Source organism: Doryrhamphus excisus, unplaced genomic scaffold (genome assembly GCF_030265055.1).
Source record: "Doryrhamphus excisus isolate RoL2022-K1 unplaced genomic scaffold, RoL_Dexc_1.0 HiC_scaffold_40, whole genome shotgun sequence".
In the NCBI taxonomy this organism is placed as follows: domain Eukaryota; kingdom Metazoa; phylum Chordata; class Actinopteri; order Syngnathiformes; family Syngnathidae; genus Doryrhamphus; species Doryrhamphus excisus.
In genome coordinates, this window is record NW_026652254.1 from 15,001 (window position 1) to 15,439 (window position 439).

The following is a 439-nucleotide window of genomic DNA, read 5'->3' on the forward strand; positions in this document are numbered from 1 at the left end:
GGGGAGAGTTTAAAAGTGTATCCGGCGGGCCTGGAGCCCCGAGGCGGCCCGGAGGGGCGACCAAATGCCGCTGCGAGCTCCAGTAGAGTACCCAGCGTGTCAAGAAAAGAGAAAAAAAAAATGACAAAGTCCCAACGGGGAGAGTTTAAAAGTGTATCCGGCGGGCCTGGAGGCCCGAGGCGGCCCGGAGGGGCGACCAAATGCCGCTGCGAGCTCCAGTAGAGTACCCAGCGTGTCAAGAAAAGAGAAAAAAAAATGACAAAGTCCCAACGGGGAGAGTTTAAAAGTGTATCCGGCGGGCCTGGAGCCCCGAGGCGGCCCGGAGGGGCGACCAAATGCCGCTGCGAGCTCCAGTAGAGTACCCAGCGTGTCAAGAAAAGAGAAAAAAAAAATGACAAAGTCCCAACGGGGAGAGTTTAAAAGTGTATCCGGCGGGCCT